Source organism: Tiliqua scincoides, chromosome 10 (assembly GCF_035046505.1).
Source record: "Tiliqua scincoides isolate rTilSci1 chromosome 10, rTilSci1.hap2, whole genome shotgun sequence".
NCBI classification, from domain to species: Eukaryota; Metazoa; Chordata; class Lepidosauria; order Squamata; family Scincidae; genus Tiliqua; species Tiliqua scincoides.
In genome coordinates, this window is record NC_089830.1 from 11,300,041 (window position 1) to 11,311,421 (window position 11,381).

At 53.5% G+C, this 11,381-nt stretch overlaps 1 pseudogene; it reads right to left on the bottom strand.

The window, feature by feature from the left end:
* Positions 1 to 1,704: 1,704 nt before the first annotated feature.
* LOC136661942 (5S ribosomal RNA) lies at positions 1,705 to 1,826 on the bottom strand (annotated as a pseudogene).
* Positions 1,827 to 11,381: the final 9,555 nt, after the last annotated feature.

Below are 11,381 nucleotides of genomic sequence, written 5' to 3' on the forward strand. Positions count from 1 at the left end.
ACTGCCCAGCTCTGGAATCAAAATGGTTTTCATGACTTCATCCAGCCTGGCCAAAAGAACAGCAAAAAGGAGCTCTCGATGCCGGTGGTGTAGCTAAGGCACCCAGGGGCACAAAAAGTCTTCACACCGCCATGCCCCCATTGCAACCCATGCCCCTTCCAAATTTTAGCATCCCCTATATCAGTGGTGCACCTACGGGGGCAGGAAGGTACCACGCCTTGAGGGGGTGTCTTTTTTTACTGAAAACTGGGAGTGGCTTTCGGAGGCCTCTGACTCAAGGCGTGGTACCCAGGATAGTGCAGCCCCCTGCCCCTTTTGGCGATGCTGCTGCTCCAAGGGCCACAGACCAGGAAGCACCCAGAATGCAGAAAGGAACTCCCGCTGGTGCTAGGCAGAGCATTTGAAGGCAAGGGCACTAATGGGAGTCCAGAGCTTGAGAAACCAGCAGTGGCAGCGCCAGGGGTGGCTCAAGGCCAAAGATGAGAACCAGCCAGAGCAGGGGCTGAGAAGAGACAAGGTGGTTGGAGAATGAGTTGAGAGGGTGGTGGCTGCAGTAGCGGCACCCAATGGCGGGAGGCGGGGAGGGAGACAGGAGAGGCCCAGGACGGCTGTGGATCAGGCTGGCAGAATTGCCAGGGTTCATGCCACTCCCACTTCCCCTGCAGTCTTGGTTCTTCTGGGATTGAACTAAGGCTGTCAGAATCCTGCTAGTGCCAGGGGGCAAAAATGGCTGGAAATGAGGAATCCCTTATCCAGCCTGAAAACACAAGGTGGGAGAAGAGGGGACAGAGAACAAGAGCAGGGGGGGGCATGTGCAATGCCCGTGGGGGGGCCGCACTTTCCCATTGGACTGGGAAAAATGGCATGGGCGGGGGTGCATCAGAGTAAGGGGGGAGGACAATGGAGAAGCCAGGCCCGGATTAAGTTGGAGCCTCTGGCTAAGCCGCTGCTCGGAGCCATTAAACAGCTGTTGGAGTTTGGCTGCAGGTTGACCTCCCTCCAGGCCAGGGTGGAGCGTGGTCAGACATCCTGATAAAAAGGGGGGAACAAAGAGGGTTGAGCAGCCTCCCCAACTGCTACCTGCCCCAGAATCTTCTACATGGGAGGGGAGGTGGGGAATGATGGCAAAGGGGGAGCTGGGAAATGGAAACTGGAGTGGCAGGGAAGTGGTTAATTGGCAGCGGAACTAATCCCCTCTCCTGCTCCCCCCTGCACAGCACTTAGCGAGATGAGATGGAGGGGAGAGGAAGCCTCCACCTGTTTGACCCCCCCCGCCCCCCCCCCCCCACACACACACACACACACACACACACACACACCACAGAATCTCATAAATGGGAAATGCTGCAGGAATAAAACAAGGCAAGGTGGAAGGAAGGGTGGACAGGGGATCGTGGCTACCCCAAGCCAGCCTCTTGCAGAAGGAGACTGCCAGGAAAGCAAGGGAGGAATGTAACCCTGGAGAAGCAAAGGAGCAGAGATGTTGGGGGGCTGGGGGTGTAGCAGGGCGGGTGCCAGGCTATTTTGCCCCCTAGGCAAAGCTACCTACTTGCACCCCTCCCCTCCCAAATATTGCCAGTTTCAATTTTCATAAACAGACGTCTCATGGAAAAAATAAAAATGAAATTTTAAAAAATATAAATTGTCAGTTGCAGTTTTTGGTTTTTTGGTTGGCCACCTTCAGTCTCGAAAGACTATGGTATAAGCCGACAGCACCCGGTATTCCCAGGCGGTCTCCCATCCAAGTACTAACCAGGCCTGACCCTGCTTAGCTTCCAAGATCAGATGAGATCAGGCATGTGCAGGGTAACAGTTTTTTCATGGGTTAAAAATACTAATCTGCATTCAACGGTGCCCCTCAAAAGTCACCACTGCGCCTCTTTGGGGTCTGCACCTTAGGCGGCCGCCTAGTTGGCCTAATGATGGCACAGGCCCTGGGATGGAGGCACAGAGAGGAAGACAAGGGAAAAGGTTTGTCTCTCTTTTTTCCCCCCTCATCCCTCTGTCCTCTCCAGGTGATTCAGGCTGCTGAGTGCATCACAGCACCAGCTGGCTGTGCTGAGATGGAGGAAGGCTGGGCTTGTCGCCAAACCCAGAAGAAGTGTGCGCGGTGGGGCGGGGAGGGGGCAGCAATGCCATCCTTGACTTCTGGCAGCTGAAGGAATCGGAGATGATGGGAAACACCCCACGTTTCTGGAGAATCACACACCGGTCATGCTTTGCTTTCCACTAAAACAGACTACAGAGAGCAACTTGGATCCACGCAGCCTGGCAGCCAGGATTTCAGAACCCTACCTAAAGATGCCAAAGCAAGGACTGTACCAAGTTACAGCCCCTCCTGGGGGGTGTGTGTGTGGAAGCATCCATATGGCATGTTTGCTTCGGCCTCGGCAAGGCCTGTTCAGCGGGAGGGAGAAGTTCGGCTTTCTCTGACCATATTGCCGTAACCCCAGCAGTGTCCAGAAAGCGGTGAATCCTACAGACCAACTTGTGGGTCGTAACCCCAATGGGGTCGCAAAGCCTCATTTGGGGAGGTCATGGCAGCCTTTCAAAGCCTGTCTGAGAGGACTTGGATCCGATCCAATAATGGCAGTGCCTTCTCAAAGATCTAATCCTGCACAGCCTCTTCTCGCTGTCTTGCCCCACAGCTCCTAAGGTGGACCCTGCTGAGGTTGCCACCTCATAGGGTCGTTGTGAAGACACAAGAGGGAAGGGGAAGTGGGGCAGGCGGGGGTTGGGGTGGGTGGATCGGGCCCCAGGAGGGGGCAGGAGCTGCAGTGGGCCCCGCTTCTCACGCTTTATTTATTTATTGATGGGGGTCATCTCACACACACAAAAAGCTCTAATACCACTGCTGTAGACAGATGAATCCTGTAGCCCTGGTGGAGGTGGTTCTGTGTATGGGGAGGGATATTCGAAATGGCTTGTGTTCTAAATCCCCCAAACTATGCAAGGAAAATGGTAACAAACTTGAGTATAAAATAATAAGGACAGGGCGGTGGCATGTGTGTTTTCTTTTTAACTGAGCCACTTAGTCTAAGCTGCAGACAATTCCCTGCCCCCCTCCCCTGAAAACAAGATTAGACCCCAAACCACAGAAAGCAAGGGCTGGACCCTGGTGGCACCGCATGAGCCGCATGTGGCTCTTTCAGCCATCTGCTGCGGCTCCTCTGGGTGAAAGTGGCAAAGGGGGTGACAGGAGGCACCTGTGTTGGGAGGGCAGGCTGCTTCCCTCCGCCCCCTGCCTTCCTCTCCCTTCACCCCCACCTGCCCCGCATTGGTTTCCCTTTTCCATTTTGCCCGCTCTGCAGGCTTAAGCTCCCTGTTTTTCCCTTCCCCAACTCTCCAGCAGGACGCCCTCCTCCTCAGCCATTGCGAGCCCTTGCAGACCGCCTTTCCCTGAGCAGGTCCCCACTCAGTGCTTTTCCTCCACAGCAGAGGAGACATCCTGTGTGTCTACTCAGTAGTAAGCCCCATTACAGCGGAAGAAGCTTACTCCCAGGAAAGGGTGCCTGGGATGGCAGCCTTGGAGCCTGCTCCTATGCGTGTCTACTCAGTTGTAAGCCCCATTACATTGGATGAGGCTTACTCCCAAGAAAGGGTGCCTGGGATTGCAGCCTTGGAGCCTGCTCAAGGCCAAGGACAGGTGAGTGGGAGCCTGCACCTGGCAGGTCTGTTCGCGAGCAAGCCCCGCTGTAGTCCCTGGGCTACTCCCAGGAAGGTGTGGAGGGCTGTAGCCTCAGCCCCCTCCTGTGCAGGTCTACTCACAAGTAAGCCCCACTGTAGTCAGTGGGGCTTCCTCCCAGAAAGGTGTGGAGGGCTGTAGCCTCAGCCCCCTCCTGTGCAGGTCTACTCACAAGTAAGCCCCACTGTAGTCAGTGGGGCTTCATCCCAGGAAGGTGTGGAGGGCTGCAGCCTCAGCCCCCTCCTATGCAGGTCTACTCACAAGCAGTCAAGTGAGGCTTCCTCTCAGGAAAGTGTGGAGAGGACTGCAACCTGAGAGCTCCAACCAACTTCTCTGCTCAGAAGTCCCATTGTAGTCAATGGGGCTTACTCCCAGGATAGTGTGGAGAGGGTTGCAGCCTGAGTGAGGGAGGACAGGCAGGCAGGGCAGAAGATGGCCTGTGGCTGCCCCCCCACCTCCCCCCCAGCTCTGGCTTCTTCTCTTCCCCACCTCTGGAGTCTGTGTCCTTTTTTCCTTCCAGCAGTGTGCCTCTGGAAGGTGGGGGGAGTTCTTTAGTATCCATGTAAGATAAGCAGATGTCATAACCGTCATATGTACTGGAATCAAGGAAGATCTGGTGAGGAGGTAGATGTGGTGTCAGCAGTGGCCCCTTTAAGGGTAAGCCCTGGGCATCCAGCAGCGTGTGCTGCACAGCTGCAGCCACTTGAAGGTAATAGGGCCCTCAGGGATATAAGGGCCCTCAGGGATATACCCTCACGGATATAAGGAGCACCTGAGGCAGGAAGGAGGTGTGGGATGTAGAAGGAGTGCAGGTTGGAGAGGAAACTGACTGACTTGGCTTATTGACTTTGACTTAGATACTCTGACTCATTTGAATGACTCACTTCGGAATCTGACCTTGGACTGACTTGGTTTATTGACTTTGGACTCTGCCCTGGATACTCTGACTGACTTTGTGACTAAGGGACTGCTGGAGACACTGGAGTTTGAAGTGTGGCTGCTGTGCCCAAGACCTGCTGAGGACCCAGGGTCTGCTGTAGTGGTGGGAGGCTGCTGGCAGGAGAAAGGACCTCTGCAGGTTGAACAGGCGAGCTACCCTGGAGGTGGGGTCCAGCAAGGCTGCAGGGCAGAACCAGGGTCATTTGTTGAGGGAAAGAAGGAGAGCTAATTTGTTTAAAGTGGGCATAATTCTCCAGGCAGAGAGTTGTTGTTGGCAACCTTCAGTCTCGAAAGACTATGGTATCGCGCTCTGAAAGGTGGTTCTGGAACAGCGTCTAGTGTGGCTGAAAAGGCCAATTCGGGAGTGACAATCCCTTCCACAATGGGAGCAAGTGCAGCCTATCCCTGGTCTGTCTCCCTGGCTATGGGCCTTCCTTCTTTGCCTCTCTGCCTCAGACTGTTGGCCAAGTGTCTCTTCAAACTGGGAAAGGCCATGCTGCACAGCCTGCCTCCCAGCAGCCCGCTCAGAGGCCAGGGTTTCCCACCTGTTGAGGTCCACTCCTAAGGCCTTCAGATCCCTCTTGCAGATGTCCTTGTATCGCAGCTGTGGTCTACCTGTAGGGCACTTTCCTTGCATGAGTTCTCCATAGAGGAGATCCTTTGGGATCCAGCCATCATCCATTCTCACGACATGACTGAGCCAACGCAGGCGTCTCTGTTTCACCAGTGCATACATGCTAGGGATTCCAGCTCGTTCCAGGACTGTGTTGTTTGGAACATTGTCCTGCCAGGTGATGCCGAGAATGCGTCGGAGGCAGTGCATGTGGAAAGCGTTCAGTTTCCTCTCCTGTTGTGAGCGAAGAGTCCATGACTCGCTGCAGTACAGAAGTGTACTCAGGACGCAAGCTCTGTAGACCTGGATCTTGGTATGTTCCGTCAGCTTCTTGTTGGACCAGACTCTCTTTGTGAGTCTGGAAAACGTGGTAGCTGCTTTACCGATGCGTTTGTTTAGCTCGGTATCGAGAGAAAGAGTGTCGGAGATCGTTGAGCCAAGGTACACGGACAACCTTGGAATCAGGCAAAACACCATAGAGGACCAGGTGTCTGAAAACACAGGACAAGTTGGCATCCTTCAGTCTCGGAAAACTATGGTATCGCGCTCTGAATAGTGTTCTGGAACAGAGTGTCCTCTCCAGTGTGCGAAGCCTGGGGAAAGTAGGTATGGAGGATAGGCTGTTACCCATGCAGCAAATCCCCTCTCCACATCGCTGAAATGGTCCAATGGAAAGGCCAATACGGTTGGTTCCAGCGGCGTCGCAGGAGTTGCCAGAACGTGACTGTGTTCAGCCATGAACTGCCTCAGGGACTCCGGCTCCGGATTTTGCCTTGAGGTTGACTCCTGAAGCCTTTTCCTTAACTGGATGTAGCCACAAGACAGTGGAGGTTTGGAATCAGAGTTTTCCTTCTCTCAGATGAACTGCCTTCCCAGGCTAACGAGTCCCATCTACCCAGTGGCTGTTTAGTCACCTCTTACAACAAGTACAGCCAAACTGAGGGCCTATTCTTATCCCCAGCCCCCAGGGGATACAGGACAAGAATGTATGACAAAACTAACTAAAAGCTACAAGAGGGGGCTACATTATAAAAATGGGACCTATAAGAGCATAAAGGTTAAAAAAAAACTACATATGCAGTTTTATCTTCATTTTAGATCTCAAAAGGGTTTTGTGGCTCCCGAGGTTTTTTTTCCTCTGGAAAATGGGTCCAAATGGCTCTTTGAGTGTTTAAGGTTGCCAGCCCCTGCTCTAGGCAAAGCCCCTGCTGATCCTGCCTGTTAATCTCCCCTGATTCTCCCAGGATAGGGAAAAAAAGGTAAGAGGCCCATCTGGTCTCCTTCCCCTCTAATAAGAACAGAGCATGGGTTTTACTGGATCAGACCAAGGGGCCCTCTAGTGCAGCATTCTCTCTCTCTCTCTCTCTCTCTGACCATAGCCAGCTGTGCTTCGGAGCGCATGATGTAATTGACATGCTCTGTTGTTTGTGCCTGGCTTCTGCCACTGAGGTACACTGCCTCTAAACAGGGAGGCTCCATCAAGCTTCTCATGACGAATGCTCATCCAAAGGCCTATCTGAAGCAATCTAAATTTGTTTTTCCAAAGACATCTGCCCTGGAGGCCCTCACCACTCTACAGATGCAATAAGTACCAGACTCCCTTGGGACTAGAGGTGAGCTGATGCATGGACACAGGCCAGTCTGCTCAGAGAGCATGGGGCATCTTGGCCCCTGCAGAACTACAGCTGGGAACGTCTGGGGTCCAGAGGAGACCCCCCCTCTCGCATCACCTTGGAGCTGCCCCACCGCCCAGCAGAGCAGATCCGTGCCTGCCTCTGCCAGCCTTACAGCCCAATCCTAGGCATGTCTACTCAGAAGTCAGTCCCATTAGAGTCAATGGGCTTACTTCCAGGAAAGTGTGGCTAGGATGGCAGCCTTACAACGCTGCAAAAAAAACAAAAAATGATGCCTGCTACTCTCCAGACTTGGCTGCAGGATGGGAAGATGCTGAAGATGGCTGCCCGAGGAGGTGGGCGGGTGGGGAGGTGGGCTCGCTCTCTCCACCTTGCCTGGCGGGGCTGCAGGACGCCCCCTCCCCTTCTCCATACTAGGGGTGGGCGGAGGGTGAGAAGCAGGTCCCCCTGGCAGCCCCTCCCCAGCCGGGGACGCCCCGCCGGGCTCCGCAGAGGCTGTTGCAGGCGACCCCCTCCTCCGCGAAGGGAAGGCTCGCCTGGGTCCGGGCGCCAGAGGAGCAAGAGAGGCAGCCTCGCGCCATGGCCACGGCTCGCCCGCTCCGCTCCGCTGCTGGCCGCGGGGTGGTGGAGGAAGGGGCCGCGGGCGCGATCGCACCGTCGGAGGGACGCGGCTGCGGCACCGGCTCCGAGCAAGCGCTTTGACGGGAGCCGCTGCCCGCCGCCACCTGCCCGCCCGCCTCGCTCCGCCCTCCGCTCTGCCCGCCCACCCGCTGGCCCCTCCTCCGCCCGCCTCGCTCCGCCCTCCGCTCTGCCCGCAGCCACCACAGCGGCGACGCGGCGCCCCGCAGGGAGGAGCCCGGCCGGAGCGGCGGGCGGGTGGAGGCTGGTGCGGCGGGTGGGGGGCGCCCCAGCACCTTCGCCGGCTGCCCCTCCAGCCCCTCTTCCCATCCACTTGGGAAGGCTTCGGGGGTCCGTCTCTCTGTCCATGCTCAGAGGCACTCTTCACACACCCTTTTCTGTCCATGCTTAGAGGCACTCTTCACACACACCTTCTTTTCTGTCCATGCTCAGAGGCATTCACACACCCCCTTTCTGTCCATGCTCAGAGGCACTCTTCCCACACCCCTTTCTGTCCATGCTGAGAGCAGTTCACACCCCCTTTTCTGTCCATGTTCAGAGGCACTCTTCACACACACCCTCTTTTCTGACCATGCTCAGAGGCACTCCTCACACACCCTCTTTTCTGTCCATGCTCAGACACTCTTCACACATCCTCTTATAAGAAGAGCCCTGCTGGATCAGGCCAAAGGCCCATCTAGTCCTCCTGGATCTCATGGAGGCCCAAAAGATGCCTCGGGGAGCACACAAGACAACAAGAGACCTACATCCTGGTGCCACTCTCTTGCACCTGGCATTCTGAGGCAGCCTACCTATAAAACCAGGAGGTTGCACATACCCATCCTGACTTGTAAACTGTGATGGAGTTTTCCTCCAGAAATCTGTCCAATCCCCTCTCGAAGACACTGAGGTCAGATGCCATCACCGCGTCCAGTGGCAAGGAGTTCCACACACGAATTTCATGCTGGGAACAGAAGTATTTCTTTTGTCTGTCCTAACTCTCTCAACACTCAGCTTTAGTGAATGTCCCCTGGTTCTGATGTTGTGTGTGAGGGAAAGGAGCGTCTCTCTATCCATTCTGTCCATCCCCTGCGTAATTTTGTACATCTCAGTCGTGTTCCCTCTCAGGTGCCTCTTGGGACTTTATGAAGTGGGGATTTTATGAAGTGAGCAGTTTCTTCTTCTTCTTTGTTGTTGTCGGTATGGTATTTATATACCGCTTTTCAACAGGAACAGTTCTCAAAGCGGTTTACATAGTGAAATCAATCAATCTTTGGTCCCTGCCGCAAAGGGCTTACAATCTTAAAAAAAAAAAAAATGCAGAAGAGACACCAAGAAAAGCCACCAGAAAAGATGCCATGCTGGGGTGCAGAGGTATAGTTGCTCTCCCCTGCTTGAAAAGGTGCCTCGTTAGCAAGCCCTTATCACTCCCATTGAGCAGGATGGGTGGAGGAACCAGTCTGCTCCACCAGTACCACCCCCCCCACGACTTGGTGCACATCTTTAAAAGCAGGACCACTCGGAAATGTGGCACCCAAAGTGATCCAGGATGCCCATTCACGGGCAGTCTGTACCCTATGTTCAAGGGCTCCGATATCCTAGTTCACTTTTGAAGTGAGCTCATCACACATGCACAGGTGATGGCACAAAATAACAAGAAAACCCATGCGCATGTCTGTAGAGCATAATGTGCAAATAGGTATTGAGTTTCCAGGATGGGGCTGGAAGGGGGGGTGAGAGACGAGTGCCAGCAATATCCACAAGTCTTCTTAGTTCCTTCCTGTCAATTTTAGTCAAATAATCCCAGAAGCCTTCTAAAAACTGCAGCTCAGAGGTCAGGCCCCCTCTGGCCTCCTTGTAATTTGAGCATTGCTGGCAGATGTGCAGATTGGGTACAAGAGAGTAGCAGGGAGGGGACTGATATCAAGGCTAGTCCAAGAAGCTCTGGTGTACCAGATGCTGCCTTTATGCCTATCCCTTCACTCTCAGACAGGAAGAGGAAGTGCGGAGGAGAGAGAGTGTTGGGCTAGAGTGTCCATACTTCCTCTTCTGCTCTGTACCCATCTTTACGAATCCAAGGAGTGGGGATCGACAACAGCAATGGGCACACAGGCTACAGGAGTGTCCCCCACCTGCAGCCTGAGGCAACCTCTTCAGTCGACCTCAGGGATGGACCGACCCCGAGTAGCATTTCGTACTGCAGGCCCTGCCGTCAACCTGGATGTGGGAAAAGTACAGAGCCTCAACGATGAGAAGTGTGGTTGCTTCCCCGCCGAGCATGGCTGTGAAGATGGAATGGTCTATTCTTCTCACTGAGGCTGGAGCTAAGAGGGCATCGTCACTGGGCAGTAGTCAGGGGCCTACAGCAAAGACTAGTGAGTGATCTCCAAACTCTCTCAGAGAGGGGGGCCATGGTGGGCAATTTGCTGATGGCCTCCTACACCTGCAGTCATCTCTCCTGACCCCGGCAGAAGGGCATTTATTTACTTTTCCCATTCTATTCTTCTCCAAGAAGCTCAGGGTGAGTTATATAGTCCCTCTCTTCCTTTTGTCCTCACAGCAACCCTGTGAGTAGGTGAGGCTGAGAGAGAGCGTGATCAGCCCAAGGTCACCCGGGAAGCTTCATGGCCAAACGGGGATTTGAACCTGGATCTTCCAAGTCTCAGCCTGAACCACGACATCACCCTGGCTCTCAGTTCTGCTTGGGGTTATGCCTACAGTCACTTTGGACTTCATTGTGGGTACCTTTGAAATGTTGCCCTCCCCCCGCCTCTGACTTGGTGTTCACCTGATTGTAGGATACTATACAGCTTGCCAGTGGGGAGTGTGTATCTGTGGAGTTCGATTTGTGGTTTTAGGCTGGTGACTCTTCCATCCTATCCTTTCCTACTCCGTCTCGTCTTGCCAACTTGTCATCTCTGATGTCCTCCCTACAGCTCAAACTGCATGTGGCTGACAAGGCAGGCTCCAAATCTTGACACCCCTAACTTTTTTTTTTTGCTGCTGGCAAAGTTACCAATTGCTTCCCTGCTTCCCAAACCTGCAGCCCCAGGTGGCGTGTGAGATCACTGAGGGGGATCACCGAGTGAGATCGCCATGTGCTTTTTCCATTGATTCCACAAGACTGGCTGACTGTATCCTTCATATGAGATCACAGTACAATAAAATGCGTATGAGACATGGTGTCTCACGCTAGTTTTGTGCTGGGTGATCACACACATCTCCCATCCCCACAGTGGCCTAGGTAAGAGGGGGCAGGTGGGTCCATTGCCCTGGGTTCCATGCCTCGAGGATGTGTGTTATAGGCCTCCGAAAACCACTTATGATTTTTTGGTGAAAACCAGAAGTGCTTTTTGGAGACCTCTACAGTGTTTCTCAAACTGTGGACTGAGACCCACTAGGTGGGTCACAAGTCAATTTCAGGTGGGTTCCCATTCATTTCAATGTAATATATTAGACTTGTTGCTGCCATGGTATGTGACTGCATTTGGGGAAATGTTACAGATCTGTACTTTTCATGGGCTGCTATGTGTATATTTTTAACAATGGTAGTCAGTGGGGCTTAACTCCCAGGTAAGTGTGGATAGGATTGCATCCTTTGGGGTGTTTGGGGACTTTAAAAAAAACAACAAAAACAGATCAGCAACTGCTTGGGAGAGTTTGGAGGGTTCTTCTTTATTTTAAATAAATTTTTAAGCTTATACTTACTGTAAGCTTTTAATTTACTTAATTGATTTGATTTTATCATATGGAGGTGTTAAAAATTTTCCTCCTGGATGATGTCACTTTTGGCCATGACATCACTTCTGGTGGGCCCCGACAGATTATCATTCTAAAAAGTGGGTGCAAAAACGTTTGAGAACCACTGCTCTAAGACACCCCGTCAAGGTGT